Source organism: Symphalangus syndactylus, chromosome 4 (genome assembly GCF_028878055.3).
Source record: "Symphalangus syndactylus isolate Jambi chromosome 4, NHGRI_mSymSyn1-v2.1_pri, whole genome shotgun sequence".
NCBI classification, from domain to species: domain Eukaryota; kingdom Metazoa; phylum Chordata; class Mammalia; order Primates; family Hylobatidae; genus Symphalangus; species Symphalangus syndactylus.
Window position 1 is genome coordinate 28,603,853 of NC_072426.2, and position 20,880 is coordinate 28,624,732.

A 20,880-nucleotide genomic window follows, 5' to 3' on the forward strand; every position below is an offset into this window, starting at 1 on the left:
GTTTCACAGCTTTCTGAGCCCCTACTTGACCCAGGAAGCCCAGCTGGCACCTCCTCTCACGTCCATACCATTGATTATGATTCAATAATAAAAAGAAGAAATAGGCCATAAGAAGACATGAATAAATTACAAATGCTTATTGAAGCCAATCTGAAGAAGCTACATACTTTACTATTAAACTATAACATTTTGGAAATGGCAAAACTATAGAAATAGTAAAAAGATTAGTATTTTTCTAGGAGTTCTAGGAGAGGGGCAGTGGACTGAATGGGTGAAGCATAGAAGATTTTTTTTCTAGAGTGGTAAAGCTAATCTGTATGATAATATAATGGTGCATAAACAACCCTATACATTTTCAAACCGTAGAACTTTACAACACAATGTAGGAGCCTTGATGGATGCAAATTTTAAAAGTAATTTCTGGTTAGGCACGGTGGCTCACGTCTATAACCCCAGCATTTTGGGAGCCAAGGTGGATCACCTGAGGTCAGGAGTTCAAGGCCAGCCTGAGCAATCCGGTGAAACCCTGTCTATAATAAAAGTACAAAAATTAGCCAGGTGTAGTGTTGAGAGTCTGTAATCCCAGCTACTTGTTAGGCTGAGGCAGGAGAGTCGCTTGAACCCAGGAAGTGGAGATTGCAATGAGCCAAGATCGTGCCATTGCACTCCAGCCTGGGTAACAGACTGAGACTCTGTCTCAAAAAAAAAAAAAAAAAAAGTAATTTCTGAGATTGGGATATTTCAGTGTGGAATGCAGGAGTGACAACACAATCTCCTTCTGTTCAACATGTATGAAACAATCTCACTGAAGAAGGTGCTGGGGGTATGGTGTCAATCTAAGTAACTGGAAATGAGTATCATGTGTAAGATTAAAGGCAAAAGAAATCATATGAACACTGTAAATATTAAACTGTGTTCCATGGGGATACAGAGTCACAATTCTGAAACCATTATGTATAGTTCAATTATAGCACATATATATGCTATAATCATATATGTAAGATATATAATTATTCAATTATAGCACATATATATGCTATAATCATATATGTAAGATATATAATTATTCAATTATAGCACATATATGCTACAATTGTATATAATTATATATTTGAACATAATATATACATATATAATTACATATTATATAAACATACATATAATTACATATGTATGTATAATATATACAATTATATATAATTGTAATATATAATACATATAATACATAAAATATATTCAATTATAGCACATATATAATAATTATATGTGCTATGATTGAACAATTAAATACATAAATGGTGAACTGTAAGAGCCAGGTTTCTCATTTTTGGAATGTTAGTTTATAGGTAAACATTTAGTAGAAGCTAGAATAATTCATGTGATAATACAATTTTTAGAGTTAGGGGCCCACAAATAAACTCATGTTTAGTTCAATAGAGATAGTTTCACATAGACATGTTTATCGATATGTGTGCGTACATGGGTTAGTAGTCATACATATATTTCCTTGCTCTGTCAGTTGAGAACCCCAGAGGCAATGACATTCCAGTATCAGTGACCACACCAAGTGCCTAAATCTTGGTTTTTAATATTATTCTTTAAAAAAAGAAGGAGGGAATCTGGAGAGAAATGGCTGATTCCAGGATTGAGAAAGAAAAGTTATTTAAGATGACCTTGAGAGAAGAAAGTGCTCAAATAAAAAATGAGCTCATAATAATGAGTGTGTCAAAGGAACACAGGACCCAACTAAGAGAGCTATCGATGGCCAAAGCTGAGACAGTTTCAGCAGCAAAATATGTAATTGTACTGTTCGTTTCTAAACAAAAGTATAAAATGAATATGCATGAGTCCATACTGACATAAATAATTGAATGAATAAATAAATGGAACAGAAGAGGCAAATTTGTGCAGAAGAATTACAAATAACTTATGTAGACATTATGCTGCATTAGTATTGTGCGGGCTGCTTGTAGTGACCTCTTTCCAATGAGTACAGTAAGTAAAAGATATAAAAAGGAATAACTATTCAGTAGAGAAACATGACAAAGTACCTCAAGCAGGTGATGAAGGTCAACGTAAACAGTGATGTCATGTAAATATTATGTACCATTGGTATATGATGGAATTGGTAATTTATCTCGGTCATCTTCTTCTCAAAAACCCGTAACCCTAAAGTAATCATGAGAAAAATCAACAGACAAATCTCATGTGAAGAATATTTTATAAAATACATGACCATGATTCTTCATAGCTATCAATGTAATCAAAAACAGGAAAGGCCTGAAAAACCTCACAGTCAAGAGAAGACAAAGAACACACGATGGCTAAATGTAATGTGGCATCTGAGATGAGATCCTGAAACAGCAACAAAAAAAAAATTAGGTAAAAAATAAGAAAACGTGAATGAAGTATGGATTTCAGTGAATAATAATGTGTCGATATTGGTTCATTAGCTATAACAGATGTACTACAGTAATGGAAGATGTAATGATAGGGAAAAGTGGATATGGAGAATGTGAGAACTCTCTGTACTATCTTTGTAATTTTTTGGTAAATCTAAAATTGCTCTACAATGAAAAGGTTTTATATTAATATAAAAAATGAGCTAGGACCTGAAGAAGAAAAAGAACACAGACTATTCTAGGTAATTTTTTTCAGGCAGAGAAAATAATAACAATAAAGTATCTTAGATGAGCATAGTGTAGCAAATTCAAATAATAGAAATAAAATTAATTGGTCTGGAAAGATGGAAGTAATATAAATATCTCCAGGTATGTAGATGATTATGAAGAACTTAGCATATTTAACCAAACCACTGCAACCTTGCATGATGTTGCCATTTCTTAACATTCATTATGGGATCTCTTGTCATAACAGACAAAACTCTAGATTCTTGATTTTATATTTTAAGTTAATAGCATCCAAAAGTTTGATGACTCAATAAGCCATATTTGTTATGCCAGAACGAACAGATGGTCTAATGCTTCAAAAACATGATGGTTCACTTAGACAGCATTCCCTGATGGCATAATTCGTATTTCAATAATTTGGCAAGTTAATTGAGGAATAACTCAGAATTAACTATTTAGAAAATTAAATTAGCATCCAAATTGACACAGCAAAGTAAATCCTAAAAGAAATGAAAGGCAGTGTCTGAGAGGATCATAAAAAATGCTGACAAATGGGATTATGTAGCAGCTTTGCAGTTTCCTGTTATTTGGCAAGGAAAACCTAGAGGGCCATTTTTATGTCTGGGTCTAATAGTAGATATATAAAATTACATGGATCAAGAAGTAGGAAACAGCATAAATGTTTGATTCAACTCATTGTAAATAATTCTCTTCATTTTCTAAAAAATAGTAAAATTTTTATGTAATTTTAAACAAGTATAGCCTGGTATCATTGGGTAATGTGTCACAAATAGAAATTAATATTATTCTCAACAACTTGTAGTCTAATTTCATGTGTTTTCTAGAATTGACATAACACGACTTGAACTCCTGATTTAACGCATCTTATGGTCTTGCTTATAGTTGTTCACAAGTTAATTTATTTGAAAACGTGTTAATAAAAATTCTGAAAAGGCAGAAGATGTGATTTGGAGTCTGAGAATAATATGACATGCTTACAAGCCAACAGATATTCTTCTGAGCTGGTACATATGTTTTATTAGGTTACTGGAGTAAAATACATTTTTTCTTTGTAATTTTATGCATTTTGTGAGATTATATAATTCATTCATTTCTATTTTTTTCCTAGTATTTTAAGTATTTTACTTTTTATGTATAGGTTCATATTGACATAAGAAGTAATAGTGGAATTCCAATTCTTTTTCCTACATTATTGTTCAGCTGCCTCATTACCATTTACTGGGCAATTCATACGTTCAAATAACCATGTAATGCTTCCTTTATTATGTAATCAGTGCCCCTCTCCCATGTCTTTTCATCTGTCCAAGCACTACTTAGTTAAAGCCTTTAAACTTCAGTTCCTTTATTGTGATAACCCAATGAAGTGGTCACTATTTTTAGAATTTTCTTACAGATGAAGCAAATGAGGTATAAAAATAATAATTAATATATCCAAATTCATAACTTACAAAGTGATGATAAACTACTAATATCTCTTGAATATTAGTCATTAGTTACATTAGAACATTTTTAGATATTGGAGTTTCTCTCTAATTTAATTTTTAGATATCGGAGTTTCTCTCTAATTTTTAGTTTATTTTGTTTATTTATATGACAACCACGTATCTGTCACCAGAAACTATTCTAAGCAACTAACAAATATTAACTTACAGAAATCTTATGAAATCTACATTAATTTTATTTCTAGTTACTATGGGGACACTGAGGCATAGGGAGGTGAAAAAGCTTTCCGAAGGTCATGCATTCAAACTCAGGGAGGTAGACTACAGTCTGTGCTTTTAACCATTATGATCTGTTGCCTCTGATCCTTTGATTTGTCCAAATAATCAAGGTAATTTATATATCTAAAGAGAATGAAATAAGAGACGTCTCACTTATAATGCAGAGTGTTTATACTCTTCATAAATATCACAACATAAGAATTTGCAAGGCCAGGAGTGGTGGCTCACATACTTGTAATCCCGGCACTCTGGGAGACCAAAGCAGGAGGATTGTTTGAGCCCAGGAGTTTGAGACCAGCCTGGGCAGCATAGTGAGGCCCCATTTCTACAAAAAATTTTAAAAATTAGCTGTGTATGGTGGCATGTGCTTGAAGTCCCAGATACTCTAGAGGCTAAGGTGGGAGGATCACTTGAGCCTGGGAGGTGGAGGCGTGAGCCATTATCATGACACTGTACTCCAGCCTGGGCAACAGAACAAGGCCTTTGCTCTGAAAATAAAAAATATGCACGATAACTAAAGACATTGGTATAAATTTCTAAAAATGATATACCTATATGTCAGCAATAATTAATTATTAAAATGCAATGAATAAGTACTCTAACAGAGGAATTTAAAACATCATAAGATAGAAAAAGTAAAAGAAAGGATCTAGAAAGAGATAAAACATATGTAAAGCATGGAAGCATTCTTTCTTCGTTCAAAGATAATTATATGCGAAATTAAAATTTATCTTTCCTCTGTTTTTTTCTCCAAGCCTGAATTAGATCTTGTATGGCTTGAAATGGAAAGATGTTCTATAAGAAAAAAGAAAAACATTTTAGATAGCATAGTTTCCTGCAAGGGGATACTCTCTAGATTAAAGTGATTTTCCCACTACTAGTTTAGATACAGAAATCTATTTTTCTTTGAAGGGGTGCATGCAGCTATCTCCTGAAGGTTATACACTATCCAGAGGATCTTTTGGTTTCCCATATTGAGATGTTTGGTTCAACATAGACCAACCCTCTTCTATATAATAAGGAGACACATGGGTTAATGCTCATGTATCTCATGTGTTTCTATTTATTTATTTATTTAGAGAAGGAGTTTCGCTCTTGTTGCCCAGACTGGAGTGCAATGGCGTGATCTCGGCTCACTGCAACCTCCACCTCCCGGATTCAAGTGATTCTCTTGCTTCAGCCTCCAGGGTATCTGGCATTACAGATGCCTGCTACCACGCCCGGCTAATTTTTTGTATTTTTAATAGAGATGAGGTTTCACCATGTTGTCCAGGCTGGTCTTGAACTGTGGACCTCAGGTGATGCACCCACCCCGGCCTCCCAAAGTGCTGGGATTATAGGCGTGAGCCACCACACCCGGACCCCCATGCGTTTCTTTAAAGCTAAGTCTTCTCCAAGAACTGAAGGTCTGGAATGACAATGACTAAGACTAAATACTTAAAGTAGCAATTTTACATATAATGTCTGTAAATGTAAATACATACTTACAGGGGGAGATTGTTAGCTAATCAACCAGTCTGATTCCTCTTCTTCCCGAGTATGAAATTGGACTATGTTTTCCAGTGTCTCTTATGTAAGCTGTGGCCACTTGCCTGGGTGATATATACACTTAAGAACCTCTGTTTTGTCTGTCTAGCATGGGGACAAATTTCAGAGCTATGTTATGAGCTATGAATTGAGGATAATGAAATCACAGGATAAAATGACCCTGGGTCCCTAATACACACATGGAGGAGAACTGCTCACCACTTATGGACACCTATTTAGAATTTAAGGAGTCAGAATGAAATTTTTATTATGTTAAATTACTGACTCCTCGGAGTCTGTTGGAGCAGCCAGAGTTACTTTCAGGGGTAGATTCTTTCATATCTAATTTCATATTATACCATGTTATGAATCAAGAAACTTAAGGTCAGGCATTAATGAGCTGCTCATCAATATTCTACGTGGAAAATCTGAGATTTATAGCTAGATATTCTGAATCCAAATTTTTGGTGTTTTTTCCTATGCCAAATTGTCAAATGTTCGTTTCAAATATGTTTAAAAGCTCAGGTCCTAGGGCCAGAGAAGCAGTGTTTAAATAATGATTCTAACCATTAGTAAGAGTATGAGCTTTCAATTATTTAACTTTTCAAGCCTCCATTTCTCTATTTGGGGATAATAATAGCTTTCAGCATATGTTGTGAGAATTAAGAAAGGTACTTCAAGTAAAAGCTTATTAGAATGATTGAACATAATGCCAATAAATAGTGAAATAATAGCAGTCCCTTTGGTGCTTAATGATGAGTTTTCTCATGCTGAAAAATTTGGGAACTTACCCTCTCTTCCTCTCCCTATGAATACATTCTCTTTTCTTCTGTTTTTAGCCCCAGATTTTTGTACAAATAATTAGTTTTCAAACTTGGTACTATCAAAAGTTTTCTAACATTAGTACTAGCTCTTTATATAAATCATTAGTTTCCAAACTTGGCACAAAATTATCTATTGAGCTTTTATTTTCCAAGAAACAGACACATTGCACTCAAAAATAATCTCAAATTATAAATAATATACATAAACTTATAGAGTAAAAATGAAAATTTTCCTTTTGTTTCTCATTATAAGAATTTGCTATCATAATGCTAATAACAGAGGTATATCATGATATATATACAGTGTGTATGTTTTTATTTTTATTTGAATTTTTTATTTTACTTTAAATGTATATAAATTTAAAAATTCACAAATTTTAACAGTCCAGTTTTTTCTTATTAAAGCAATTTCAGCAAAATTTTAAGTTTTTTTTCAAATCAATTCATTATTTACAAGACATTTTACCAAACAAAAAATGTGTATGTATTTATAATAATTACATGTATGGATATATAATTGCATATTATAATGATTAATTAAATGTTCATAGAATATTAAAATGTATAATTACATATATTTATAGATATAATCATGCATATTTCAAGTAAGATAAAATATTAAAACAAAAATAAATATACCCTTATATACAATTTTATTGTTTAGTAGGAAGTCTTGTAATAGTAAGGAGATAATGTGGAAAACATTAAAAACTTAAAAAGAACTGTATATATTATGCTTAAATTGTTTAAATTAAGGAAGGGCTGCAAACTGCAGACTGTTAAACTTTTGAGCTGATGTTTTCATCAAGGTAATTGAAGTTCTACCTGCTGTTAATGACTAAGTGTTAACACAACCACATCAAAATAAAATACAGTAAAGAGACAGTAAGGGTGAGAAGTCTGGAAATGAGTTTGAGAAAAGTAACAAAGCATACCCAGAGTGTAGTGTTTGTGAGCTTTCACCATGGCCTACCATGGCCAGGGCCACAAAGTGCAGAAGGTGATGCCATAGCCCAAACCTCACTTCGGGTACTTGCAAAATAGTGCCTGTGTGGCTCTGTAAGCAAATAAATATGCAAATAATGAGCTATATTATTGGTTTCAATTAACATATGAAGCTTGCATTAGATAATGAGGAAGATTATTTTAAAGCAGTCGAGAAACCAACTAGATTACATTATGCTAAAAGGAGATATTATTGCTCTGGTAGAAAGTGTCTCCAACTGTTATAGAAATGATCAATGAAGTGAGAAATTGTTGAGGAGGCAATGCAGTTTTTGTTTGCTTGTTTAAGGTGTCCTTTGTTGCAAATAGAGTTCATTGTAAAACATTTGTTTCTATTGTTTTGATTAAATTTATATCATCAGATCACAATACATGCTGTTATTTTATTTTATTATTTGTTTTAAGTATAGTCATAGGACTGGATTTGGGGTTGGAAATTAAAGTGAGAATGCTGATCCATTATGCTGGAGTACTTCTTAGGTTCCCCAGATCTGCAAAATATTACTTACTGGGCCATGTGTGTAAAAACGTAAGATATTTGGTATATACTCATTGCTTCCCTTGTCCTACCTGAGTGGGAAGGAACCTCAGGGTTAGGAGATGGTAGAACTCATTTTTCCTGTGTGTTAAATTTGTGAATTACCCTGTATTTTGCCCATCCTTAAAAAGATTAACCCAATCAAAAGACTTAACATGGTTGAAAGTAAAATCAATGAACAAACCTCAACCTTGACTGGTTCTCACTCTACGTACTACAAGGAATGACTGCTAACAATTTGAAACACCTATCAATATTTTTTCTATGCCTTTTTATACGTACATACTTTGTGTATAAATGTGTGTGTATGCATATTAATACATATATACATATTTTGTAACTATTATTACATCATATATTGCTATGCAACCTACATTATTTTATGATATGTTTTAAAGGTATTTCTGCTGTAAATGTAAGTCTATGCCATTCTATTTTTACTTCTGATGTAGATTTCATATCATGTAACCAGTCCCCTTTTAATGAGAATCTAAGTTGTTTCTATATTTTTACTATTTCAAACAACGCTATGAAGAGTAGTTTTGGGGCTTGGTGTAGTGGCTCATGCCTGTAATACTGGCACTTTGGGAGGCCGAGGGGGGCGGATAACTTGAGGCCAGGAGTTTGAGACCAGCCTGGCCAACATGTCAAAACCCTGTCTCTACTAAAAAAACAGAAATTAGCCCAGGCATGGTGGCACATGCCTGTAATCCCAGATACTCAGGAGGCTGAGGCATGAGAATCGCTTGTACCCAGGAGGCAGAGGTTGTAGTTAGGGGAGATCCTGCCATTGCACTCCAGCATGAGTGACAAAGGGAAACTGTCTCACAAAAGAAAAAAGAAAGAAAAAGGTTTTCATTGGCAAATATATGAGTATTCCTATAGTATAAAATCCTAGATATAGTAGAATTGTTAGACTGTAGATCATACATGCATTTCACATTTTGAAAAATGGAATAAATGGCCTTCCAAAGAGTGGTATTTATTTACATGTATAGTTATCAGTGCTAGATTTTAAAAATATTTTAAATGTATACAAATCTAATTGCAAAAAAGGGAAATAACATGTTGTTAATTTGAAGAAACATATTAGAAATTAATCCTTTGTGTTTAATATTTTCAAATAATTTTGCTAGTGGTTGTTTACTTTTGAAATTTATTTTATTTTATTTTTTATAAATATCTGGACTATATAATAGCTGCTCCATTTTACATTCCCACCAGCAATATATGTGGGTTTTATTTTTTCCCCAACCTTACTAACACTTGTATTATCCTTTTCCCCCCATTGTAGCCATCCTACTAGATGTAAAGTGGTATTTTGGCGGTTTGATTTGCATTTTTCTAATGATTAATGATGTTGGGCATATTTTTATGTGCTTATTTTCCATTTGCATATCTTGCTTGGAGAGATGTCTATTTAAATCAGTTACTTAATTTTTAATTGGGTTACTTATCTTCTTATTTTTTAGTTTTAAATATTTTTATATATCTGGATATACGTCCCTTATTAGATATATGATTTACAAATATTTTTTGAAATAGCTGTGAAGAATTGGTGTTGTTTCTCCTTCAAACATTTTAAAGAATTTGCCAGTGAAGACATCACTTTGCAGGCTTTTCTTTGTGGGAAGATATTTTAAGCTTTTCCTGTTCATCTTGTTGGTGAATAGGACTAGACTCCTGTTCTAGTGTCTTGGAGGTAGCTGAACTCATGAGATCTAACACTGGGAAGATGAGATCTGCAGCAGTTTAGTAGTCAGATAGACCCACATCCTGAGGGAAAAGGACATCTCACATCATGCAGGACCACATGGGGGTTACATTCAGAAATAGAGTAAGCAACCAGCAGCTGTAGTATCAATAGGGTGAGATGCTCCCTGGCTTCCAATAGAGGATGGGATTGGCTTGCTTGAACAATTCCATAGGCCAGAAGGGAACCAAAACTCAGCACTCAGGAATAAGCAGGAACTGTGCCTGCCTCTTTGATAGTGAAGGTTGTTGGGCAAGGGCCTTTATCTCCAGGAGTAGAGTGAGGAGGGAAATTGTAGTTATATCATTGAAGGCTCTCCAGATTTTACCAAATATCAAGGAAGCACATAGTATTGAGCCTTAATTTTAAATCTTACACTACAGAAGTTTTGGTTACTAATTCATTTCTCTTATGTGTGAAGGTCTGTTCAGAAATTCCATTTGTTTTTGCATCCTTTTGGATGATTTGGGCTTTTCTAGGATATTGTCTGTTTCATCTACTTATCTAACTTGTTGTCAATTTTTTTCATAGTATTCTCTCATCATTATTTTTATTTCTGTAAGTTTTACAGTAATAACCCCTCGTTAATTTCTGATTTTTGTAATCCAATCCTTCTCTCTCTCTCTTTTGCCCTTTTTTTATGGCCTGTGTAGCTAAAGGTATGTCATTTTATTGATTGTTTCAGAGAACTACTTTTCTGTTTCATTGTTTTCCTCTATTATTTTAATATTCTGTATTTTACTTATTTCTGTTTTTATATTTCTTTCTTTGCTTTGCTTTCTTTGTGTTTACTTAGCGTACATGTTTCCAGTTTCTTAAAGTGGAAGTTGGTTTTTTTTTGAGATCTTTCTTCTTTCTTAATATAGACTTTCACAAAAATAAGTTTTCTATTAGTACAGCTTTTTAAAAATATTCTACAAGTTTAATATGTTGTATTTTATTTTTTCTAAAGTATATTCTAACTTCTCTAATAATTTATTCTGTGACCCATTAGTTATTTAGAATTGTGTTGTTTAATTTTCATGTTGACAGCCTTTTTCTATGAGTACTGTGAATATGTCATTGCACTGTCTTCTGGCCTTCATAGTTTCTAACAACTTAAATTCCAAAAGTGTTTCTCTCCCCAAATACATTTCAAATGTTTGCAATCATCTGGATTTGAAGAGGGTTATTTACTGGAACATGGGCTAGTGACCAGCTTGAAAAGCATTTCATTTGGTTACACAGTGGTGCAAATTGATGTTTTGTGCTGCCTTGGATGAGCTGCCCTGGGTGAGCTTCTAATTAGTGGTCAGGCCTGTGATACCTAAATTGCCAAATCTTTATCTGTGCCAGAAGATGAATATGCTATATTATGTAGTTTCCAAATGTATTCAAAATGCTATTTTATTTAGTTCTAAAGTCTTTATTCCTTGGCTCCTAATATGAATAATGAATAAATCAATACATCTAAAATAAGCAAATGTGTATCATTCTGCATTTTGCACTGACTTAGCTTTGTTAATTGTGAATTATTAAATGAAAATGAGAAATGTTTTAAAAGTACAATAACTTTAATATTAAAATCAGGGTTCTTTTTTCTTTTTTTATGTAAGCTACATCTAGAGAATAAAATTAGGTTTAATCCCCATGTTTATTATTACATTTTTACTTTAAAAATGGTAAAAATTCACATCACTTTGTGAAATAACCATGTTAGAATCATAGCACTACAGAGTTATTAAAGCTATAAAACCCTTAGGAGCATGTGATAAGAAAGGAGTGTCATCAGGTAATGAATTATTTCTTTACAAAATATCCTAAAATGTCTTTAGAAAGGAAGGCTTCAATATAGGTTTTCAATTCAAGGAGCGTGGCTTTTTTTTTTTTTTTATAATGACTTAAGATGTACTGGTTTTTAAGTCTCTCTTAGAACATTTGTTTATTTATTATGCAACTCTAGAAAATGTTTATTTCTGGGGAATGAATGAAATGGCCTATATTTTGTTCATAACTATGTCAGTACAGCAATCTCTAGGGTATTTGGAAAATTTGATATGATAGCAGTAATAATCCATAGCATTTTAGTCATCAAATGAACAGAATCTTGCTGTATCCTGATTGAACAGTGATACATAATAAAACTTTTTTAACATTTGAATTTCGCAATAATGTCACCTGAACACTAGATTATTAAATTAAACTGGAGTCTGTTTTTATCTTCTTGTAAATGAGGTCACTTCTTTGGAGGCGACAATGTATTTTTTTATAGCCTCTTACTAGCTGTGTGACCTTGAACAACTTGTAGAACACAGAATCTCTGGAATAAAAGGAATTTTAAAGGTTATTCACAGAATGCATAAATCTTCTTTCTTGAGAACTCCTACAGAGTAGTCATTTTGTTTCTACTTAAATATTTTCAATAACGGGAATTTACTATGACCAAATGAACTCAAACTCTTTTCAGACAACTCTAAGTAGTAAGAATTCTCTTTGTTCATTTTGTTCCTTTTATTCTGTTTCCTTAACATTGGAAAAGGTGATAACAATAGGTGCCTATTTAAGGATAAAATATATACTGTATGTAAAAAATAAAATATACACAGTGAAGCTGGGATACAACTGTGAAATACTCTAATTGCATCAAGTGTAATAAACAACATTGTTATTCACAAATATTTGCCTCTATTCTCTGGGGAACAATTACACTTCATCACCCATTTATATTAGTCTTGGCCATCTGACTTGCTTTGGCCTGTGGAATAGGAATTGAAGTGACAGGTGTCACTTTGGGGAAGAATCTTTGAGAGCTAACACATGCTCCTATGTTCCCTTTTCCCACTGTCCTGATGACCAGCAATGCTTCAGATAGAATGCTCCCACATGCTGGATCCTGGAATGAAGACATTATGGAGTCCAGCTCTAGTTGGTTCCAAATGCAGCTGTCACATAATTCTCTGAAATTTTCGGTGTTGTAACAAAAAAAAATTATTCTTTTTAGATAATCTTTTGCAGACTTCTCATCGCTGTGAGGAGGCCCTTTTCCTTAGTCCCTATATGAAGTTGATCTTCTGCATTGAAGAAGACAGGAAAGTTCACTTTTTTGGGCTGGCCACATAATATTTCGATAACTATATTATAGGGTCAAGTGGGTGTTTATTGGATGAATTGAGTAACTTTTCTCTAAATAGTGATATTTTATGATATTATTTTGATAAAAATTCATTTGGACTTGCTATACTCTTTCTGTAACTGAAGAGGTACAAATAAGGCTAACCTTCAGGTCTGTGTTGAAAACACGGCAATATGTGGTTCCACAATAAGGGAGCAGAAATCAGCACAGTGAGGTTAAATAACTTCCTTAGAATAAATTAGAGACCCTTGGAACTGGAGATTCTACTAAAGTGACAAGACTGTTTAGAATTCACTGCAGTTCTTATAGGAAAAATATGAGATGGCTGAAAGCAACATGTCTCAACTGTCCTCGGATGAATTAACCATTCTCACGATTCATCAGATGACTTAACAGCATCAGAGGAACTCATAAGTCTCTAGGGCTAATGTTGTGATTGGACCTCCTGCCTATTAACATATTCCAACAATAGTGTCAACAAAATATTTTTTGCATCATTTTGGCTTGAAGGAAGTTCAATACTAGAGAATGATGTCAACACAATTCCGAAGACATCGATCGCATAAAGACAACTTAATTGATGAAACAGCTGCGAGTACATGTAAAGATGTTGCATGAGAGCCCATCTTCCTCAGGAACCCCAGAGAAGATGTAGGCTTGATGTAAATTGATTTCAAAGGGTAGGAGTAAGAGGTGGGACTAATAATAATGAGATTAACTGAAACTCTGTGAGCAAGGTAGCTGTGTGCTTTAGCTACCTTATATAGTCTCCCTTTTTCTCGTTTCTTTATGCAGTCTGGCCCTTGCATTAAAAGCAACATAACAAAAACAAACACAAACAGATGAAAAAGAACAAGAGTCCTTCTCACTAAAGAAATTTAAATAATCTCTTTCAAAGAGCTAGGGATATTAGCTTGGGTGTTGCCACCTTAGAGTAAATAGCTCCTCAGGTGGTGCCTGGGGTGGTAGGAGCCGGCTGACTTGTCAGTTGTCTTCCTGATCTTGCACCTAAGGTAAGCCTCCCTGTGCAGGAGAACCCTCCCATGTGTCCTTGGACATTCCCTCCAGCTTTTCCATTCAGGGAAGAGATGTACAAGGGGAACAAAACCACTTATACCACAGCAAGCAGAACATAAATCAGACACCTATAGAATAACCTTTTTATTATTTCCTTTATAACATGAAAACAATGTAAGATCTTCAGGCAGACCAGAAAGATTAAAGTTAAAATAAAACAGAATAACTTACATTAAAGGACATATAAGACTGACAAAACTGAAAAGAAATACAACCTAATTCCTAGCCTCAGTTATTTGAGAAGATACTGCATTCATAAAAAGCATAATATGCTAAGAAAAAGAAAAAGTCAAATAATATATAAGATTTCTTGAAAATTAAAAATATAATTGCTAATGTTTAAACATGTATTACATGAGTTTACATTTTAAGTTTAAGAAACTTTTCTGAATATCAATCTAAACACAGAGTTGAAAATGATGAGAAAAAGATGGAAATTTAAGAGGTCTATTCTGAAAGTACAACTTTCTACCAATTAGAGATCCTATAAGAGAGAATAAAGAAAATGAAAGGGAGGGCTTACTTAAATAAATGACAGGATACCTCCTGGATTTGAAGAAAGGCACACAACTTTATTTATTTAGAGACAGGATCCCATTCTGTCACCCAGGCTGGAGTGCAGTGGCACAGTCTGCTCACTGCAGCCTTGACCTTCAGGGCCCAGGCAATTCTCCCGCCTGTGCCTTCGAGCAGCTGGGACTACAGGTGCATGCCATCATGCCTGGCTAATTTTTGTATTTTTTGTAGAGACGGGGTTTCACCATGTTGCCTAGTCAGTCTGGTCTTGAACTCCTCGTGTCAAGTTATCTGCCTGCCTTGGCCTCCCAAAGTACTGAGATTACAGGTGTAAGCCACTGTGCCTGGCCTAGGCGTGCAAGTTTAGATCTAAAAGGGAATTTTAAAAAATCAAATTCTAGACTTAGTATGATAGAGTTTCCAAACTCTAAGCGTAAAGAACATAATTCTGAAAAACTTTGAAAAAACATCATCCACAAAGAAGAGAGTTCACAGTATAGGATACCAGAATTTAGTGGTAGTAATCCCTTCAAAGTAATATGGGAAAATAATTTTAAGCCTAAAATTATATATTCATAAACATATTAATCAATATAAAGACTTAACAAAGCAACTTTAAGGTTTCAGAAAATGTAACTCACGTATTTTCTAAGGCAGGAACTGAGGATGAATTCCAGCAATACAAGGTAGAAAGCAAGAAGGGAAATATGGATTCTAGGAAATAGTTATCTTGATTCAGCAGAGAAATAAGTGGAAATTCTCAGATTATAGTGAGAGTACAATATATCACTAGTAAGAGAATAGTTATTTCATCCTTAATCTAAACATCAAAAAAGGGGATTTGGGGACAATAGATATATTAAAGGATGTGACAATTTCAAGAATTTAATACAATCATTTGTTCTTGTCAGCAAGGAGAAAATAAAAGGCCATTGGCGATTTGTGAGGGAAGAGAGGAAATGTGCAGTTAAGTCATTACCCAAGTCATTAAGAAGTAAAATAAAACATGGCATGATCCACTGAACAACTGGAGAAAATAAAATCTGCTTGACTTTGCACTTAGGAACACTTCCCTTCAAATATAATAGCATAGGTTTCCTGACCTTAGACCCTTAGAAAATATTATGCAGTATTAACAAACCCCTTGATCCTTCAGTTATCAATATTTGTACAGATATGTTAATGTAAAGTCTTTTTATTGATTTTAAACTTTGGAATCAATCTTTAGTAAAAACATGTATTACATATTTGTTTATAAAAAATTAATATGTTATCAGCCTTACCAATGTAAAAAATAAAGGTAAAAACGGAAAGAAATTAGGGGTCAAATGGCTAGTAGAGATGGAAGGAAGGAATCAAAATACTATTATCTTATATAATGAACAGTTATAAATTATTAAATTATTGCCTAGATAGCAAAAGAAAGTTTTGAGAATATTATTTAATTTTACTAAGTTAACCAAAAGAGAAGTTTAAACTAGTAGAATCTTTCAAAAATAAGAGCAGAGGAGGAGGAGGCTCAGATCATATAATGGATAGAAACAGAAACATTTAAAAGCATTTATCTTTGAGGAGGAGCTACACTGGTTATTCTTACTCTAAAATCTTTACTCTTTTACTGTTTGATAGTCTGAATCACCAGTTTAATATATTATGTTCTTTAAAATATTTTATTAATGTTCAGATAATTTCTTCATTGTATGGGTAGTCTTAAGAATATATAGTTTGGATTTCCCAATTGAAAATGGAATTCCAGCTCCTCAGAGGGCTGATATAGGGGATCACTTGAGGCCAGGAGTTGGAGACCAGCCTGGGCAACATAACAAGATCCTTGTCTCTTAAAAAAATTAAAAATTAAAATATGTCAATTTTTATTTGGATTTTAAAAATTAAAATATGTCAAGTTAAAAAACTTGACAGTGGACATGATGTTAATATTATTATGTTTACTATAAAATGTGAGCAATTTGAGCTACTTGTAAAAACCTGTTCTGAGCAGAAATTACTTTGGGGACAGCTAATAATTGGCTTAGTGGTATTACTTTTCATTTGTTAGCTTTTTGCGTATCTTTCGAGACAACAATTAATAATATAGATAAATCAATGATCCTATCATTATTTTCACATCAGTGGTCAGTAACAGACATATAATAACACTGAAATTGGTTGTAATTCTCAGATCATTATAGTAAAATTGCTTAAAAAGTGAAACCCACATATTCTTAGCTTTAAGGCATGCCAATAATATATTGACTTAAACACTGCCTTATGGTTTGAATAAAGCAGTGTTTTTGGTTAGACAAATATACAAGTGTAAAGTCAAGACTTTATATCATGTATTTGAAAGCCTGCCAAGATTTGACATTTTGTTTGTATTACATTTGAGAAGACACTATTATTTTTTTGTTAGAATTTGAGGGAGAGAAAAAAAGCTATAAAAATTCAATTTCTCATAAAATTGTTTGAAATTGCCTTTCACTTGGCTAAATAGATTAGTGATTTTGCCTTTTATAAAATAAAAGCTTAATAAAATTACACAACTTTTATTTCAAGGAGAAGAAATATATATCACATAGTCTGATACCCTTCCTTTGGTAAAACAACAAAGGTTAGTATTTACATACCAAATCTGTGAGCTGTTATGATGTTCTCCTAGAGAATGAATCATGCCATAATTAATGATTAGGCCAATTTATAATGATTGCTCTTTTGCATTTTAGGTGGGTGCTATTTAATGTGGAGGACCACAATGGAGATAGATGAAGAAAAGCTTTTTATATCAATTGATATAGGCTGAGAAAATGATGAAAGAGGCAGTATTTTAAGATTTGTATTGCTATGGACAGTAGAAAATAGAAACACACATGGGCAAATTGAAGTGTAATATCACAATTTTGCAGACTATACCAATAGTTTTCAAAGATTCTACTGGTTCAAGGTAGAAAGTTTCATACAACTTACTGTTTTGCCATTAGCAGAAGACTGGAACAAAAATTAGTTTTGTCTGGAGGATTCTGAATGAAAGTTGTTGAAATTGCTTTGTTCTAAGTAAAACATACCATTATCGAAACATGATTTCAAGAATATCATCAATATTTATTATTTATATAGGCTTTTTCAACAAAGTTGTACCTGCTTTATATGTGAAGTAGAAGAAACCATTAAAATAAAGAACTTCGGTAAATAAGAAAAAAATTATCTCTGAAATGTTCAGAAAATTAGTGTCTTTAAAAACAATTTTCTTCATTGCAAATAAGAAAAAAATTATCTCTGAAATGTTCAGAAAATTAGTGTCTTTAAAAAAATTTTCTTCATTGCAAATACTGTTTTTTTAGTTCATGATCTGCTGAACACTTCATTTCTTGAGTGGTTCAAGAAAAGTTTTCTAATTTCAGTTACCAATAGATATTTACACATGGATCTCAAAATCATTTACAGCATTTCTTTGTCCATACTGCTTGTTAAGTAAGAGATATTTTATATCCTTGGAAACTTTTGATCAAAAGCAGAGATAGAAAGCAGGGAAGCAGAAGATTATCGCTGTGCTGTGGATGGATCAGACTACACAGAAAATTAGCATTAATTTGTGAAAACCTCTTTTTTATTTATTCACTTTGGAAACAAATTTACATGGCATCCTCTCTTTGACTTTTAAACCAAAAATCACTGTTACAAACCAGAGGAACCAGTCCAGATTCATTGTGGCCTGAAATTAAAATGTAGGAGGAATATGATTTAAAACAAAATCCCCTCTTACTTCAGAAAACCTCTCCACAGGGTAGAAAAGGAAGAAAACAATTTTATTATTGAATAAACATTAAATCAGAATGTGATACACAGCACAGGCAATCCACTAAAAGATTGCAAAGACAAAAAGACGTATTTCCTTTTTATATAGCAAAGCAGATATAACCTATTACATGCATGTTATTAAGATAAACAATATCTAGTTCTCAAGAGGACTTTACAGCACCGTTTTTCACCATTCAATGGATGACCACCCCTGGTAATTGGGGTGGTCATCTGTGTTTGTTAACTTGCTTTATCCAAAGAAAAAATACATTTCCTGTATCTTTATGGCAAGAGTTAGTTTTGAGCAAGGCATTGGCCAAAATTAGACTCCTGCCCTCCCACAGAAATTGGGAGGTAGGGGCATTATCTTCCTTGATGATTACATTTCAAGAGATGGTTCCCAGGTCCTTGATTGAGACATTCCTGGTCATCAATCTGGCAAGGGGCTTATTTAGCTTTAAAAATCATTTACGTCAATTTCAAAGAAGCAGAGAAAGAACTTAATTAAAAGTTTTCTAAAATAAATGCTTTCAACAAGCAGCATTAAACCTCGTATCTTTAACTTTTATTCACCTTTATAGCTCTTGGGGGAAATAAAAAGGACATCATGAGCTGAAATTCTCTTCTGAATCACTAATACTGGTTTTTGAAAAAAAAAAAAAGCCATTGATCTTGGTAAATGAGATTTGCAGCTTAAGGATATGCTTACTCACTGAGGTATAAGCTTTGCTGTGCCTAAACTTATTCAAATAACGAAATATTGAGCAAGTATATCTGAGATAATATTGAAAAACTTTAAGTGGTCTTTAACTGATATTTGACTGAAATTGCTTATACTTACATAGCAGTGATAGAAATTTGGAAGATGTATTGGTACTGTTATATTTGAGTAGTCTTTGAGGTAAGGGTTCCAGATTTAACAAATGAAAATTCAAGACATCGAGTGAAAAGTGAATTTCTAATAAATTCAAATGTAATGGCCTGTCTTGTTTTATCTGTCAAATCCACTCTGAGGTGCAATGGTTGAAGCAATAAGGCATTCAAATTTTAGTGAGCTAAGTACTAAAAGTGTGACTGCCAGCAAGAGGGACAGTATTCTTTCCATCTATTATCTATAAACTAGCTTAGAAATTTTAAGCTTATCAAGAGACTTTATTGTTTCCTAGGTAGAACATTAACCTGGAAGTCAGGCTAATATTAGAAGCTGGTGGCAATTAATATTTATTAAATGCTGGCAAGGTACCAAGCTCAGTTGTGTTCTGTAAGTATCATCTCATTTAATTCACACAACATTTTTATGAGCTATAGAGTAATATCATCCTGTTTTACAGGTGAGGAAATGATTTTAAGATAAGCAATACTAATAATCAAAATCATGCTTTAAATCCCAGTTTGGTCAAATTGAAGGTTTACTTTCCTAAACCATACACTCTACTATCTTCCAGGTGACATAGCTTCTAGAATCTGTTTCTTTTGTTTCTAAATTTGCAGCCTTCCTTGGATGAGTCACTTAACCTCTGTTTTTCCATTTTTACGTATATGAAATCTGAGTATTAAATTGGATAATTTCTTGATTAGTACAATTATGTGATTTTGTCAAGAAATTAGAATTCTGCTACTGAAGTATGGGAAATAGAGATGTGTTTAATTTGCCTTTATATAGATTCTAAGGTCAAATATGGCACACAATTTTTTTCATACCCACGTATTTCTTCCCAGTATGTACTACAGCATTTTATATAGACTCTCGGTGGATGCATGAGTAAGGGTTGGGATCACTGAGTTGTGTATTTCTTCCGGCAATATGGAATTCAAAAGGTCATTAAGAAGAAAAGAAATTCTCAAGTTCCTTCTGAATTTCTAATAACATGGGAAATGAGGTAAGGATACAGGAGAGTAGTATGCTGAAATGATAGTGGTGAGCCATTCAGGTTAGTTAACAGGAACTAATGACTGGGCTTCTAGAACTCTGTATATGAATGTGAGGCTCTTTTGGCTGTCTTAAAATTATCCTGTTCCTATGTTCTGGAACAAACATTTTCTTCCACCTCCTAAAGTTTTGTTCTTTACTTGTAACTTCACTGGTCCTCATTATTCTTCAGAGCAGAGAAGGAGCATTCTTCAAAATAGGCATAGACTCTCTCTCTCTCTCCCTCTCCCCCCACCCCCCTGCCCCATCTCTTTCAGGCTTCTTTTTACTAAAATAACAAATTCACAGACATGTATGTAAAAAATCCCAAAGTGACTCACTTAAAAGGTGCCACATATAACTATATAGAAGCATAGTTTCTGAATAGGAATTATAGGAGTTACAAATCAATAAGACAGGAGGAGGTACACAAAAGCAGACCAGAATATAGACCA